Source organism: Poeciliopsis prolifica, unplaced genomic scaffold (genome assembly GCF_027474105.1).
Source record: "Poeciliopsis prolifica strain line A6 unplaced genomic scaffold, Auburn_PproV2 SCAFFOLD027, whole genome shotgun sequence".
Classification (NCBI taxonomy): Eukaryota; Metazoa; Chordata; class Actinopteri; order Cyprinodontiformes; family Poeciliidae; genus Poeciliopsis; species Poeciliopsis prolifica.
In genome coordinates this window covers 2,834,760-2,851,889 of record NW_026562402.1, presented here as the reverse complement: position 1 = coordinate 2,851,889, position 17,130 = coordinate 2,834,760, and the positions used below count along the sequence as shown (strand labels likewise).

At 38.0% G+C, this 17,130-nt stretch overlaps 1 protein-coding gene and 2 long non-coding RNA genes across 3 annotated transcripts in view; 1 reads left to right on the top strand and 2 right to left on the bottom strand.

Moving 5' to 3' along the window:
• Nucleotides 1–3,098: 3,098 nt before the first annotated feature.
• On the bottom strand, nucleotides 3,099–4,792 carry LOC129371636 (uncharacterized). Its single transcript, XR_008607175.1, has 3 exons — nucleotides 4,778–4,792; nucleotides 4,056–4,148; nucleotides 3,099–3,625 (listed from the first exon to the last, which is right to left on the bottom strand). It is a non-coding gene; the product is annotated as an uncharacterized LOC129371636 (long non-coding RNA).
• Nucleotides 4,793–10,775: 5,983 nt separating this feature from the next.
• Nucleotides 10,776–17,130, top strand: part of lamb2l (laminin, beta 2-like) — a 61,632-nt gene continuing 55,277 nt past the window's right edge. The window contains exons 1-2 of the mRNA XM_055048314.1: nucleotides 10,776–10,826; nucleotides 10,897–10,934. The gene's annotated coding sequence lies outside the window, so the exon portion shown is untranslated. The remainder of the gene's footprint in view (nucleotides 10,827–10,896; nucleotides 10,935–17,130) is intronic.
• On the bottom strand, nucleotides 12,795–15,606 carry LOC129371635 (uncharacterized). The gene is made up of 4 exons (XR_008607174.1): nucleotides 15,233–15,606; nucleotides 14,263–14,289; nucleotides 13,540–13,630; nucleotides 12,795–13,376 (listed from the first exon to the last, which is right to left on the bottom strand). It is a non-coding gene; the product is annotated as an uncharacterized LOC129371635 (long non-coding RNA).

Here is a 17,130-nt window from a genome sequence, read left to right as displayed (position 1 = left end):
CCACTACTGTAAGAATGTTTTAATATTCCACTTTTCAAGCACTGCCCAGCATACCAGTTAAATAGTCGATGCAGGTGATACTTCAAGACTAACCAGCTAAATTCAGCTCTGCTCCGAGTGAGTGGAGAGCTGAGGCTCAGCGGTTATGAAATTATATGCTGCAATATATAAAATCTACATTCAATGTACTAGTGTGCAACACTTACAATTTGTTGTCTGTTTTGGTGGATTACACATGGAGTAATTAGCCATAAAATTGCTTTGTGTTTGAAAAATGTCACATTTGCATCTTCAAAGTGTCAACAGATTTTAACCTAATGATGTGAATTAACTGGTGAGTGGATATGCATGCATGTTTTAAAAATTCTAGTATAGATTTTGTCTGTTTTAAGGTGAAAGAAATGCTTCTTTAACAGGGCTCCATTATAAAACTCATACATTGAAGAAAAACAGAAAAACATGCCCGTCTTGTTGGACTATTAGACCGTAAAGAGCCAAACAGAACGATGAGAGGATGCAGGAGATTTCTTTGTAGTCAGTATATACAAGCTGAGAAACGAATCAAAGCTGAAATAAGATGATGAAGGTCTTTGGTGATCAAAGATACAACGCAACACAGTAAATGTGTGTGTTGTATGTTTTTTGGTTAAAATTTAAATTTAAATAAAACATTTTGTGATGAGATTGTTATGCAACAATTATTATTATTGTGCACAGAAAAGGCATTTTTAAATATCCATCCATTGTCACTGGATGGATTTTAAGGGTGAGAAACAAAAATCATTTCTCACATGACTCATTTTCATTCTTTGATAAAAAACTAAGTATTTTTACTTCCATACTGGTACAAGGCAAATGCTGGATAGTAGTGTTTTTAAAATCTAATCATTTTTAAAAATCTGATATGAAATGCATATATATTTGTGATTCTTTGTATAGAATTAGAAATATATTCTTTAAATATAAAAATTACGTGCAAATTATTTGTTTATAATTAGAAATATTTGAATTAGAAATTTGTAAAATAAAAATATTGTTGTTTTCATCCATAATTACAAAGTGTGCTCTTTTTAATTATTTCAATAAAGTGACATCTGCTTCGTCAAGATGTTTGGTTTGACAACCAATATTAAATTACATTCGGGTCGACGGTGGCCGAGGAGGTAGGCGATCATCCTGTAATCAGCGGGTTGCGGGTTCGAGCCGCTGTGACCTTTGGCCTCTCCTGGGGGTCGTTAGGGTTTCTGACCCCGGTGTGAAGCAGCCAGGCTTCATTTGAAAGCGTTTGAGTGTCCAGAGATGAGTCAGTTATCACTAACTGATATAAAGTGAGTTAAGCATTATTTGATTGTGCATTTCATAAATTATGCGCATACTTAAATAAATAAATTAATTAAATAGATATTTTTATTTAATGTATCTGACGTATATTAAAATAAATACTTTTTTCTTACTTTTTGTCACTTTAGCCTTGCAAATAGATTTGAACCCATCAGTGATGGGTTCTGGTTCTGTACACTGTTGGTCTCCTGCCTGTCTAATCCCCGTCAGAAAGGTTGATGTTCCTGAACCTCATCATCTCACGCGGCTGCTCCTGGTTCTCTCTGTGCTCCACGCGCCAGCGGAGCAGCTTGACCAGCGCCATCCTGAGCTCCACGCTCCACAGTTCGAGCACCAGAGGGTTGATGCAGGGCAGGACCAGCAGCATGGCCAGCAGGGACACGTGGAACCCCGCAGCGGACGCTGAGGGACCGACAAGACAGTCCTCCCGAGACCCGGCGGGCAGCTCGATGACCCCGGTCAACCCCAGCGCGTCCTTGACGAGCAGCGGCAGCAGTGGCAGCAGCTGCAGGAACAGCATCCGGCCGTAGAAAAGGACGGACCTCTGCGCCGCGGCGTTGCTCTCGTTGAACGGCACAACGGCGTTGCTGGGGTCGCGACCCATGCTGAAGTATGAGAAGATGTGTACCAGCAGGCAGAGCAGCATCGTGAGGAAACTGGATACTTTTCGGAAAGCAGCGCGCGGGGAGCCCAGGTGCTGCTCCAGGGTGTCCGGATCGCACAGCAGCCCCGCGGTGATGTCCGGGATGTTCTCTCGCCTTCCTTCACTCAGAACCAGACTCAAGCTGACGACACCGACGGCAGCAGAGCACAGCCAGATGAGGACGAGGACTTTCCTGACGCGCTCCTGGGTGACCGTCACCACGTACTGGCGGGCTTCGCACACGACCAGGTAGCGCTCCAGCACTGAAAAAAATAAGTCATTGGATGAACATAAAAAAATTATGGAAAGGATTTCCACCTGATTACTTTGCTTTATTTCAGCACCATGTACTTGTGTTACTCCTATTTAAAGCAATGTGTTAGGTCAACCTAATTTATTAAGATTATTCCAATGTAAAGCAAATGTGTTGGCTCCACTTGTTACAATGGTGATTCAATGGGTGATTCTAAATCAAACATGTTGGCTCAACGTAATATATTGTGGTTATTCTTATATAAATTAAATGAGTTGGCAAAACATAATTCATTAAGGTTGTTCTAATTTAAACCAATATGTTGGCTTAACCAGAATTATGGTAAGGCAATGGATGATTGTAAATCAAATGAGTTGGCTCAACTCCATTCATTAAGGTTATTCAATTCAAATGAAATGTGTTGGCTCAACATATGTTTTAAATGTTCCTTTAACTCAGTTACTATAGCGTGACCCAGTGTAATGCAATACAGCCCACCCAACTAATCTGCAATGTTTAGGACCAAATCATTGATGTAACTTCATTAAGATGAATGTAAATCTAGTTGAAACCACCTTATTTTACAGTGGTACCTTCACACTACCTGATTCAGTAGGTCCAACTCACTAAAAAGCAAGTTAGCTCAACAAATATGCTTCATGCTAAAAGACAGCTAGTTAATCGTGTGGAAATCCTTTCCATTATTTCATGACGTTAATTCAAAGACATATTTTCAAGCGTTAATCAAGCATTTTAAGATAGCACTAGGTGAAAGTGTAGGAAGAACACTCAACAATTAGAAAAGGTACAACACAATTGTATTTTCAGAATTGTTATACATCGTTTTTTACACAGCACAAAACACAGCTGAGTTGGACATTGAAATAAAAAAACAACTACAAAAAGGTTACAGTTTCATTTCCCAGCCAATTCTTTACAACATAAAACATGCCAGTATAGTTGCTCAACTTAGAGAACTGTAACAATATAAATCTTTTCTACTGCAGACTTTAAACACTCATTTTCCATATGAAACTTTGCTCAACTTAGCAGCGAGTTTCATATTGAGAACTTGTGCTTTCTTTGATAAGTTCTTTCCATCCAATTTCATTATTATTTTCTGTATTACTTCAAAGGTATGCTTGAGTTACTGAGCAAGTTGAGTGCTGAACGCACTAAACTTGAGGGTAGCTCAAGTTTAGTGCATAGATTAGTCCCAGCAGCATCACTATTGCAGAAGATACACTGCCCAAGCTGTTCATAACTTCCACCTCCTCCAGGACAATCCCAACATCCAGATGTGCATCGGCAGCCTCTGCACCCTCTGCTCAAATGACGATTCCGAGGACAGTCTCGGCTTTGGCCATTTCTGCGCATTCATCAACGTCCTAAGGGAGTTAGGGAAGGGTATTGGGGGAGAGACAATTCACATGTAATTAAATAAATAAATTAAGACTGACATTGATTGAGTCACTCATGGACCTTAGTTGTTGAAAGTATTTTAACAACTCTTAGGAGTTCTAGAGACTTAGACTTAGACTTAGACTTGACTTTATTGATCCCTTGGGAAGACTCCCTCAGGAAATTATAGTTACCAGCAGCTCACAGGCAAAAATGTGGCACACAGTAAGCATACACAAAATACAAAAAAATACAAATTAAATACAAAACAAAGAATATAAATACAACACAAAAGGAAATTATAGCAATTTGGTCGATAGATTGACCAGTGATATGGTATTGCATCGATAGATTGACCAGTGATATGGTATTGCAAACACAAATTCTCTTTGTAAACACAAAGAGAATTTAACATACCATGTACTCCCTCACCAGCTTCTCTGGATCTTCATTTAGGTACACACACAGACCTTTGAGGATGCACTCTCGTCTGACCTAAGCAGTGTCTTCCTAAATATGCAGATCAAAAAACAAAGAGAACAATCTCAAAACTCCAGCAGTATAGGTTCACACACTTGAAAACATAGCTGCATTCAAAGGAAGTGACAACAAAAGTGATCAGTGGCTTGCAGTCTATTTGAAAGATATTTAAAATTGTTAGTATCCCTTCATTATGCCATGACTAAAATGGAGTTTAACATCTCATTTAAACATCTAACTGAAGCTGTTAGAGGTTTAAATAAAGACATGAATATATCACCAAAGAAATATGTGAAAAGTACAGAATGGTCAACACAGTCTATATCCTTCTACTTAAATGAATATGCAAAGCATTCCATGTCTTACAAGTACATGGACAGTCTATGTGTGGGCATGGATAACGTCGCATATGCCGGTGTTTAAGTGTAAAATGTTTTAACAGGTCATATCTACGAGACAGAGAGAGACTACACTCCTTACATTTCCACATCCCCACGCAAATAAAGACAAATAAAACAGACTGGCCAAATAAATGTTTAGCTGAACTCTAGCTCTATAAGCTCTCTAACACTACATTCAGTCACTTTAGATCTGGCAAAACTTACTATTAGCCACTGAAATCTATAACTTGATAGCCGATGAGCCCCTTGACCACTTACGCAGGTGGATTACAGACAGGTGATCAGGTGATGTTCTGAAAGAGATCAGATATATTATCAGCCATTAAAATATGCAATTCATACTGAACTGAGTTGTATCTTTTAGTACAAGTCCCTTGAATGCCTCATGAATATAACCACTGGACACTTGTATGCAAGCACATATGTGCAGAACAATGGTGAATTGAACATGGTAGAAAGCAATAGTAACAAAGGTCAAAATGAGCACAAACAATCAACACAAAAAACATCAACATTTCAAAATTAAACCAATGAACTTCAATATTGTTTCTGAGCTACAATTATTTGGGGACAACAAAGAAGAGTCCAAAAAACCCCCAACATCTTTACAGCAGAGGAATATGTATTTTAAAGAAAAAAATAGAAAGCTCAAGTCTGTAATAATGGATAATATATTGAGAGTTTTAGCCTGACAAAATATACTAGAAATCCATAACTAACAGGTATTTTAGGAACATTTAACAAAGCTCAGAAAGCAATGCTTTCTGCAGGTTTCACCGACTGAAATGTAGGACTTTTTATTACCATAATTTAAGAATCTCGATGATGATAGAAAGGTACCAAAGTGTGTGTGTGTGTATCTACATTTACCTCCATAGTAACATTACTGAAATAGAATTAAAATAGTTAGAAATAGACTGATGTTAGATCCGTGTGTTAAAAATCCACTAAACCTCCAGGGAGCTCAGGAGGAGCAAACTGTGACATTTCCGGGGTCCATTTGTGTCTCTGGCAGCAGCTTTGTGACCCTTACACTACATATGGCTCTGCAGAGTTTTTTCGCACAGAATGTACCTAACATGGTGCGGCGATAAATGTAAACAAAAAGCTATCTGCCTTAACCTAACCGACTTAATCTACAGAACATGAAATAATGTGACACAAGTATGGAACAAGTAGAAAATGGTGCAAATGGTAAAGAAATTTTAAGTTACATATTTTTATATGGATTTAGATGAAAATAGTTGACTCTTACCTTTTTCAAATTAAGTAGATGCACGCCAGGAATCTCCCCTCTGCCCTTGAAAAAACCCAACAAGGTGCAAGCCAGTTATCTCGCGTGATTTTCCGTAATCTCTTGATGTCGCTGGATCCTCTTCAGCGGGAGATGAGTCTGACACAATAGCGCTTTGGAACTGACGTCACTGTGTTTTTTTTTATTAGATTAACTTTGACAAATATTGATATTGAATAAAATAAAAAAAAACATATATATATATATGTTTTTTTTTAAAAAAAACATATATATATATATATATATATATATATATATATATATATTATATATATTTTTATTTTTATTTTATTCAATATCAATATTTGTCAAAGTTAATCTAATAAAAAAAATATATATATATATATATATTATATATATATATATTATATATATATATATATATATATATATATATATATATATATGTCTTGGCACAGCCAAGATACTGCGCAGGACCCTCAAGCTCCCAGGCCTCTGGTAGAGGCCTGGGAGCTTATATATATATATATATATATATATATATATATATATATATATATATATATATATATATATATATATATATATATATATATATATATATATATATATATATATATATATCTTGGCACAGCCAAGATACTGCGCAGGACCCTCAAGCTCCCAGGCCTCTGGTAGAGGCCTGGGAGCTTGAGGAATTAGATGTATTCAAGTTGAGATAACGTCATTCAATCACGTTAGTTCAGTTGAGAGAAAAAACCGATTGTCTCGCGTGTTCTCGCGTGATATCCCGTGATCTCACTCGTTGTCGTCAGCACAACATCAGTCTAACTATAATGAATCATGTTAGCTCAACATGATTCAATTTTATAAATGTGAAGTCGTGGAATATCTTGTTTATCCAACATGATTTTATCACGTTTTCGCTTCAAACCCAACATTATTGTGTGAAAGGTACATGATATTTTTTGTTAATGTAAAACGCCCCGACGTTCTTTTTTTTTTGGCGGAAGATCTAGCTGACGTAATTGAATCACGTTATCTCACCTTGAATACATTTTATTCCATTTGCGAGAAAAAACCGATTGTCTCGCGTATTCTCGCGTGATATCCCGTGATTTCCCGTAATCTTGCGTGAACTTGCGTGATATCGCGTGATCTCACTCGTGGTCTTCAGCATAGGATCGGTCTGACTATAATGAATCATGTTCGCTCAACATGATTCAATTTTATAAACGTTGAAGTTGTGGAATATCTTGTTTATGCAACATGATTGTATCATGTTTTTGGCTCAAACATGCAATTATTTAGTTAACAGTACATGATATTCTTTTGTTAATGTGATAACCCCTGAGGTTCCTTTTTTACAGTGAGCGCCATGCAGGTGATGGTGGTGAGCCTGCAGAAGATGGTGGCTCCACCGACGACGTACTGAAAGTAGCAGTAAATGCCTAACGCCATGGTCTGGCGCCGGGCGAGCGAGTTGATGATCGCGGGAGCGAAGGTGACGGTCTGGAGCAGGTTGCTGAAGATCAGGCTTTTGGAGAGGATGAACCGCGGCAGCGAGGACAAGACCTCCGACCGCTCGATGGTGTACAAAATGAACAGGTTGGCCAATAAGGAGAAAAGAGTAAGAAAAGCAAAAACGCAGATGAGCGCGGGGACTGCTGGTCCGAGAGACAGGGTGGACTGGATCAGGTGTCCTTCTGTACGCCAGTCTGTTACGTTGGAGTGGCACTGAGAACTGATGTTTTCTGCCTGTGAAATCAGCGCCTCAGAAACATTTTCCATTTTCCATCAAGGTAAACTCTCAAAGAACTAAGATAATCTCAATCAGCTGTGTCCGCTTGCCAGGCTCTGTCTGCTCTCCTCTGCCTCCAGCCATCACCTTTATACTCTGATCCAGGTCCGGTGGAATGGGTGGGCATTGGGGGGCGTGTTTCCTGGCCAGCGTCAGCCTCCCTGGACCGGAAGCTGTTTTTTTTTTTTTTTACTGATCAGGGCCAGCCCAAGGCAAAGCAAACTAAGCAGCTGCTGTGGTCTCCCTCAGTGGAGCTGATTTTTTTGTGTGTAACAATTTCTATATCATTATAGTAACAAGAACACACAATGTTATTATAAAGCTGTGATTTGTTTTCTTTTTATGGACAGAAAGAAAAAAAATAAATTGCTCTTGGGGACCCCCTGGTGGCCAGCTCATATTATTGGAGGTCACCAATAATATGAGCTGCAATGTGCGATGTGCATCCCAACCTCCAAAGCACAGATGGAAGATGAGTTAGAAAAATAATGTTGCAAAAAAGGACAGAGAAAAGAAAGAGGAAGAATAGAAAAAAGACAAGAAAGGTAAGGTTTAGTGTGTTTTGATAATGTAACGTTTATATGGGGCTGCTAATAGAAAATTAGCTTGACAGCAACCTTGAACAGAGACGTTCAGCAGTGAACGGCACAGTGCCGTTTTCTATAGTATACATGCATCTAGGATATAATGTAAACAACACTGTCAGAGATGCAATAAGTTTATAATAGGTGTGCGAATTATTTAATCGTCAATTGTCTCTTGACTGCAGCAATCCTGAGGATTGTTTGCTTTGGCAATTCTGTTTACATCATATCCTACATGCATGTATCATATAGGACACATTTATCATCCTGCCGATTTATCAGCACTGATTTCCTAAATTTTGGCATAGATCAGCCGATATTTACATGTGGAACCGATCTTATCTGCAGATTGTATCTACTTCAGCAAAGGTTTTTAAAAAAATCATCCACTGTCCTGTTTGCTGTTCCATGACAGTTAACAGTCATCCCACTTTGCCAACACAGACTTTCTTGTTATATTTAGCGACATTTCAGACAAAGAAAACTAGTATGACCAAAATCAAAATCGGCATGTTAGGCTTTTTTAAGATCTGTAATTGGTGATCAGCCAGAAAACTGCAATCGCTGCAGCCTATGATGGAATACATATTCAGGACATTCTCTGATTAAATTCATTTGAGCACAAACAAAAAAACCTTTTTTACATAAACTTACAGGTTATGAGAAATCTCTCCAGAAGCTCTGTCAGAATAGGTGTTGCGTCGATCCGCCTTGGCCCATCAGATCCGGTTCCCTCCTGAGTCCTGAGTCTTCTCGTCGCGCCGCTCCGCGTCGCTCCCGCTCAGGCGCGCGCGCTCGTTCTGAGCACTGAGAAAACACGCGCGTCGCAAGCACGCGCTTGTTCAGCGCGCTTATCTGGAGAACCACGGACACCGTGAAAGTTGTGACACTTTCTTCACGTTTGCGTGAAAATAATTATTTAGTTATAGATATTAAATTAGACAGACAGACAGACAGACGGACGGACGGACGGACGGACGGATAGACAGATAGATAGATAGATAGATAGATAGATAGATAGATAGATAGATAGATAGATAGATAGATAGATAGATAGATAGATAGATAGATAGATAGATAGATTACAACCCGACCCTATAGTGCTATATGAATTATAACCATAATGCATTTTCATATGCATTAGTAATTTAGTGCTCCATCTCACCCAGCAGTTTCCGTTCCCCCTATATGTTAAATGGGGGAACGGCATCTGCTGGGTGAAATATAGCCATCAGATTCTGTTCCCTCTTCCCCGGCCACTAGGGGCCGTCCGAGAGCAATTAGTGTTTTTCTTTTTACCGTATAAACAACGAGTTCTGCACGATCAAATACACAGCTACAGGTTCTGGTCATAAAATTATAATATTATAAAAACGTTGATTTAAATAAGTAATTTCATTCAAAAACTATTTTCATTCATTACATACAGACTGATTTATTTCAAATGTTTAATGTTTCATTTCAGGTAGTGTACATTAACATGTTTTATTATTCCAGGAGCATTTCAAGGCAGGTGGTCCTTGAGTGTTTGTCAAATGGGTTAAGTGGTTCTCAGACTGAAAAAGTTTTCCAAATATATGTTGAAAAAACTCTTACCCCTCCCAAAAGAGGGAAGAACATAAATGTATTACTAACTTTATTTACCTTCAGAAGTAAACAACAGTCGGATCATGTGTAAGTCAAGAACTAAACCCACCGGACTTTGAAGCACATAAACACACAGGGACCTTTTGTGAGCGAAGGAACCTGTCATGTTATAGGCAGCCGCTGGACAGAGAAACAGGATATCAGCTGAGCTGGCTGGCTCCACATAATGAGCTCAGTGATGGAGACTGTCATCGTCTCTTGATAATTCCCAGGGTGCAAATCCTCTCCGTGATGAGCCAAGACATCGTCCTAACCTAAACCTAACCATGGCTGAATGCTGTGATCACTGACATCTCAGGTTATGTTGAACACATGATCAACATAATCTGAACATGTGAAAACGAACCCAGTCAGATCAAATCTAAAAGCAAATGCTCAGTGTTATGGGTATTTGTAGAAGTATGTTAATGACAATTGGAAAAATAAGTTAACTGGCTCACAAATTGTTTCATTCTTGCTGTCAGTGACAGCTTTCTGTGGTTTATATCAATTTACTCTTTTTGTCAGAACTCTGGGTTTTTGGGTTGGTTTTGCTTTTCATTTTATTTAGCTTCATGTTTTAGTTCACTTTAGTTTAGCCCTTATTATTTGAGGTCTTTTATGTAATTGGAATTGTCTCATTGCTTTCCTTATTTTCAATCCTTTATAGTGTTTCTAGTTAGGTTTATTCTTTAGTTACTTTAAGTGCTGTTCTTGTTGATCTGAGTCTATTGTCAAGCCTTCTTCAATGAAATATATATAAACTTCTGAGGAGAGAAGTTTATATCTCTCCTCAGAAGTTCAAGTTCAAAAACTGAAAAAAAGACTGGTTCTGGTTGAGCACCAATGAATTTCTGCAGATGATTGAGGTCAGTGGGCTCGGCATGATCGTGGGTGGTGCCTACCTGACGAACCGATGGGCCCTCCTCCTGCAGTGGGGGCCCATCCCTCCACCTTCCCCTCCGCAGCGGAACCGGAGATTGAGCTCACACTGGCGTGCTGCCGCGGCGGGACGGGGCATGTCGGAGTGTGTGGAACAGAGTGAGTTTCTGTGTGCGTAAGAGACAGAAAAGCAAAAGAAAAAAAGTTTGACTGTGTGTTTTTTGCCCAGCTGGCTGATGCAGAGGGGTCCAACACACAGCAGAACAGGTGAGTTTTCTGGTTTTAGTTTTAGTTTTCTATCAGTCATATTGTTTGTTACTGTGTGATATCCAGGAAACACAACATGCACAACATGAACAGACCGCTGGGAAGAGCAGGATGATTCTGTGGCTTAGATCTACTGACTGTGGGCCTTCATGAAGAGAAATCAGTTATATTCCTGGTGGGGTTAAAGTATTTACACCTCTGGACATTGAGAGCTATTTCTTCAGATCATAACCAAATACAACAAAACTCCCAAGTACAGCCATAAAATTAAAGCACATAGTCTGAGAATTGTTTTTGTGGTGATGCAAGTACTGCATACTAACAGAATAATCTCAACAAGGAGAGATATAACTCACTATCATAAAATATGCTGTATTTTTCTGCTTCACACCTTTATAAGCATTTTTGAGTAATAGTTACAGTGCTTTGAGAAAGTTTTCACCTCTCTTTTTTGTTTTTTGGTAAAGTACAAGCTATATTCAAATGTGATTTTGATTAATTTGCACAAAATACTCTAAGTTGGTGAATTAAAATCATAAAAGATATACCATTTGATACAATAACTAAATATATATATATCTTGCTGTAAAGCCATCTGTCCTTAAGGAAAAAGTAAAGCCTGATTGTGAAACCTTAACCCTAATCGTGAAGTCCAAAAAACATCAGGAATGCTTTCATTTCCTCAAGAACAACTTATATCGAGTCTCCGCTTGTTCTCCTGAATACAGTAATGTGTTTCATCCACCTCTAGGAATAAAATATATCAGGACTTTTTTCAGAGTAATCCGTAGCAAGACAGTTCTCAATACATTCAGGAGAATGAAACCTTTGAATTGTCTGTCCTGTTGCTGTGTCTTCATGCAGCTGGATTATCTGCAGCTACAGCAACATTAAACATCTTCTGCTCACCTCATCACCAGAGAAACTCCCCAACATTGCCACAAGAAATAAAAAATTCTTTAATAAGTCATCAAAAAGCAGGTGTACCAGATAATTTGAGGAATATGTTCTGCTTAAACAGGTCACTAAAAAAACCAAAGTGTTGGTGTTAGGTTGTGCTTCTCTACACTGAAAAAAATAAGTCATTGGATGAACATAAAAAAATTATGGAAAGGATTTCCACCTGATTACTTTGCTTTATTTCAGCACCATGTACTTGTGTTACTCCTATTTAAAGCAAATGTGTCAGGTCAACCTAATTTATTAAGATTATTCCAATGTAAGCAAATGTGTTGGCTCAACTTGTTACAATGGTGATTCAATGGGTGATTCTAAATCAAACATGTTGGCTCAACGTAATATATGTGGTTATTCTTATATAAACAAAATGAGTTGGCAAAACATAATTCATTAAGGTTGTTCTAATTTAAAACCAAATATGTTGGCTTAACCAGAATTATGGTAATGCAATGGATGATTGTAAATCAAATGAGTTGGCTCTACTCCATTCATTAAGGTTATTCAAATTCAATGAAATGTGTTGGCTCAACATATGCTTTAAAGGTTCCTTTAACTCAGTTACTATAGCGTGACCCAGTGTAATGCAATACAGCCCACCCAACTAATCTGCAATGTTTAGGACCAAATCATTGATGTTACTTCATTAAGATGAATGTAAATCTAGTTGAAACCACCTTATTTTACAGTGGTACCTTCACACTACTGATGATCAGTAGGTCCAACTCACTAAAAGCAAGTTAGCTCAACAAATATGCTTCATGCTAAAAGACAGCTAGTTAATCATGTGGAAATCCTTTCCATTATTTCATGATATTAATTCAAAGACATATTTTCAAGCGTTAATCAAGCATTTTAAGATAGCACTAGGTGAAAGTGTAGGAAGAACACTCAACAATTAGAAAAGGTACAACACAATTGTATTTTCAGAATTGTTATACATCGTTTTTTTACACAGCACAAAACACAGCTGAGTTGGACATTGAAATAGAAAACAACTACAAAAAGGTTACAGTTTCATTTCCCAGCCAATTCTTTACAACATAAAACATGTCAGTATAGTTGCTCAACTTAGAGAACTGTAACAATATAAATCTTTTCTACTGCAGACTTTAAACACTCATTTTCCATATGAAACTTTACTCAACTTAGCAGTGAGTTTCATATTGAGAACTTGTGCTTTCTTTGATAAGTTCTTTCCATCCAATTTCATTATTATTTTCTGTATTACTTCAAAGGTATGCTTGAGTTACTGAGCAAGTTGAGTGCTGAACGCACTAAACTTGAGTGTAGCTCAAGTTTAGTGCGTAGATTAGTCCCAGCAGCATCACTATTGCAGAAGATACACTGCCCAAGCTGTTCATAACTTCCACCTCCTCCAGGACAATCCCAACATCCAGATGTGCATCAGCAGCCTCTGCACCCTCTGCTCAAATGACGATTCCGAGGACAGTCTCGGCTTTGGCCATTTCATTCATCAACGTCCTAAGGGAGTTAGGGAAGGGTATTGGGGGGGAGACAATTCACATGTAATTAAATAAATAAATTAAGACTGACATTGATTGAGTCACTCATGGACCTTAGTTGGTGAAAGTATTTTAACAACTCTTAGGAGTTCTATTGTAAACACAAAGAGAATTTAACATACCATGTACTCCCTCACCAGCTTCTCTGGATCTTCATTTAGGTACACACAGACCTTTGAGGATGCACTCTCGTCTGACCTCAGCAGTGTCTTCCTAAATATGCAGATCAAAAAACAATGAGAACAATCTCAAAACTCCACAGTATAGGTTCACACACTTGAAAACATAGCTACATTCAAAGGAAGTCACAACAAAAGTGATCAGTGGCTTGCAGTCTATTTGAAAGATATTTAAAATTGTTAGTATCCCTTCATTATGCCATGACTAAAATTGAGTTTAACATCTCATTTAAACATCTAACTGAAGCTGTTAGATGTTTAAATAAAGACATGAATATATCACCAAAAGAAATATGTGAAAAGTACAGAATGGTCAACACAGTCTATATCCTTCTACTTACGTGAATATGCAAAGCATTCCATGTCTTACAAGTACATGGACAGTCTATGTGTGGGCATGGATAACGTCGCATATGCCGGTGTTTAAGTGTAAAATGTTTTAACAGGTCATATCTACGAGACAGAGAGAGACTACACTCCTTACATTTCCACATCCCCACGCAAATAAAGACAAATAAAACAGACTGGCCAAATAAATGTTTAGCTGAACTCTAGCTTTATAAGCTCTCTAACACTACATTCAGTCACTTTAGATCTGGCAAAACTTACTATTAGCCACTGAAATCTATAACTTGATAGCTGATGAGCCCGTTGACCAGTACTTACGCAGGTGGATTACAGACAGGTGATGTTCTGAAAGAGATCAGATATATTTTTCAGCCATTAAAATATGCAATTCATACTGAACTGAGTTGTATCTTTAGTACAAGTCCCTTGAATGCCTCATGAATATAACCACTGGACACATGCAAGCACATATGTGCAGAACAATGGTGAATTGAACATGGTAGAAAGCAATAGTAACAAAGGTCAAAATGAGCACAAACAATCAACACAAAAAACATCAACATTTCAAAATTAAACCAATGAACTTCAATATTGTTTCTGAGCTACAATTATTTGGGGACAACAAAGAAGAGTCAAAAAAAAACAACATCTTTACAGCAGAGGAATATGTATTTTAAAGAAAAAAAATAGAAAGCTCAAGTCTGTAATAATGGATAATCCATTGAGAGTTTTAGCCCGACAAAATATACTAGAAATCCATAACTAACAGGTATTTAACAAAGCTCAGAAAGCAATGCTTTCTGCAGGTTTCACCGACTGAAATGTAGGACTTTTTATTACCATAATTAATTAAGAATCTCGATGATGATAGAAAGGTACCAAAGTGTGTGTATCTACATTTACCTCCATAGTAACATTACTGAAATAGAATTAAAATAGTTAGAAATAGACTGATGTTAGATCCGTGTGTTAAAAATCCTCTAAACCTCCAGGAGCTCAGGAGGAGCAAAACTGTGACATTTCTGGGGTCCATTTGTGTCTCTGGCAGCAGCTTTGTGACCCTTACACTACATATGGCTCTGCAGAGTTTTTCGCACAGAATGTACCTAACATGGTGCGGCGATAAATGTAAACAAAAAGCTATCTGCCTTAACCTAACCGACTTAATCTACAGAACATGAAATAATGTGACACAAGTATGGAACAAGTAGAAAATGGTGCAAATGGTAGAGAAATTTTAAGTTACATATTTTTATATGGATTTGGATGAAAATAGTTTGACTCTTACCTTCTTCAAATTAAGTAGATGCACGCCAGGAATCTCCCCTCTGCCCTTGAAAAAACCCAACAAGCCAGTTATCTCGCGTGATTTTCCGTAATCTCTTGATGTCGCTGGATCCTCTTCAGCGGGAGATGAGTCTGACACAATAGCGCTTTGGAACTGACGTCACTGTGTTTTTTTTTATTAGATTAACTTTGACAAATATTGATATTGAATATTGTTAGTATCGCAGATACTGCGCAGGACCCTCAAGCTCCCAGGCCTCTGGTAGAGGCCTGGGAGCTTGAGGAATTAGATGTATTCAAGTTGAGATAACGTCATTCAATCACGTTAGTCCAGTTGAGAGAAAAAACCGATTGTCTCGCGTGTTCTCGCGTGATATCCCGTGATCTCACTCGTTTGTCGTCAGCACAATATCAGTCTAACTATAATGAATCATGTTAGCTCAACATGATTCAATTTTATAAATGTGAAGTCGTGGAATATCTTGTTTATCCAACATGATTTTATCACGTTTTCGCTTCAAACCCAACATTATTGTGTGAAAGGTACATGATATTTTTTTGTTAATGTAATACGCCCCGACGTTCTTTTTTTTTGGCGGAAGATCTAGCTGACGTAATTGAATCACGTTATCTCACCTTGAATACATTTTATTCCATTTGCGAGAAAAAAAACGATTGTCTTGCGTATTCTCGCGTGATATCCCGTGATTTCCCGTAATCTTGCGTGAACTTGCGTGATATCGCGTGATCTCACTCGTGGTCTTCAGCATAGGATCGGTCTGACTATAATGAATCATGTTCGCTCAACATGATTCAATTTTATAAACGTTGAAGTTGTGGAATATCTTGTTTATGCAACATGATTGTATCATGTTTTTGGCTCAAACATGCAATTATTTAGTTAACAGTACATGATATTCTTTTGTTAATGTGATAACCCCTGAGGTTCCTTTTTTACAGTGTAGATGGATTCATGTTGCTGAAACAGTTTCCTACCACCACAAAAAGCGGCAGTTATTTTCTATCTTAAAGGTATTTCAAGTCATTATCTGTACAATTAGTGTAAATTTTAAATTCTCCTTTTAATGAAAAGATCATTTATTTGAATAGAATGTCATATTGTACCTTGCAAAGTTTGTTTCACCAACTTCTCTGGGTACTGAGGCGTGTTTGTGTGGCTGTGCAGGGCTTAGTGCGGCTTTAATCAGCTCAGGGATCTGGTTTGTGACCCTACCACTCCGATCAAGTCCAGCCTAGATCTCTGAAAGGTTGAGAAGCGGTTCAACTGCTCATGTGCAGGAGATAAGCAGTAACTGTTTCAGACAGGCTGCTCTAATGTATGTAGACCACCTGTTGGCTGGGTTTTGGCTGGGTTTTGACTATATTGTCTTAGATACCACAATGAAAGCTAAGGAAGTTTCATAAATAAAAATAGTTTCTGAAATGCTTTCATCTCCAAAGCTCTGGTAAGATCCCACCTCAGTATCTTGATAGGTCTGATGTTAAATTAGGCTGAGCTTTACTTGTAGGACAACTGGCCACACATTTGACTATATAAAGGAGCTTATTGTTGACTCAATGACTGAAATGTACCCATGTCATGTTGCTGCAAAACAATCCCAAATCACCATCCCTCCACCACCATACTGGACAATGGGCTTAAAGTGTTTGAGCTCATATGATGGATTTTCTGCTGTTCATTTTAGCCACACCTTCCTTTAGTCTCATCTGTTCAATAGGTATTGTTCCAGAGGTCTTGTGGTTCATTTGGGTGCAATGAACATAATTCATGCCAGACGAGTCTTGGAACTTCATTGTTTTTTAAATGGCTTTTCAAAACCTCCCAGAGTGATGGGCAGTAACAGCTGCTTTTCTCAAATTACTGCATTGTGATATTTT